The 204-nt window shown below is 27.5% G+C and overlaps 1 long non-coding RNA gene across 1 annotated transcript in view; it reads left to right on the top strand.

The window, feature by feature from the left end:
• Window positions 1-204, top strand: part of LOC119593397 — a 3,471-nt gene extending 3,267 nt beyond the window's left edge. Inside the window, exon 4 of the long non-coding RNA XR_005230543.1 lies at window positions 173-204. This is a non-coding gene — a long non-coding RNA (uncharacterized LOC119593397). The remainder of the gene's footprint in view (window positions 1-172) is intronic.

The following is a 204-nucleotide window of genomic DNA, read 5'->3' as shown; positions in this document are numbered from 1 at the left end:
AAGGAAATTAAAAATATTTAGATCTGTAATTGTCATTATTATTTCTTATTATGAGAGATCTAAAAGTGGTTACAAGTTTTCTTTTTTTTTAACTTGCATATCAATAAGTTTTGTAATGTATAGTATATTGCTCATGCGAATGACTGTTTGTTAATTTTGTTTTCATTAACAGTGGCAGAAATGATGGAAGTTGGTGGGGTTGGA

The sequence above is a fragment of the Penaeus monodon genome, chromosome 32 (assembly GCF_015228065.2).
Source record: "Penaeus monodon isolate SGIC_2016 chromosome 32, NSTDA_Pmon_1, whole genome shotgun sequence".
In the NCBI taxonomy this organism is placed as follows: Eukaryota; Metazoa; Arthropoda; class Malacostraca; order Decapoda; family Penaeidae; genus Penaeus; species Penaeus monodon.
Note: the sequence above shows the minus strand (reverse complement) of the source record. Positions and strands in the feature narration are given on the sequence as shown.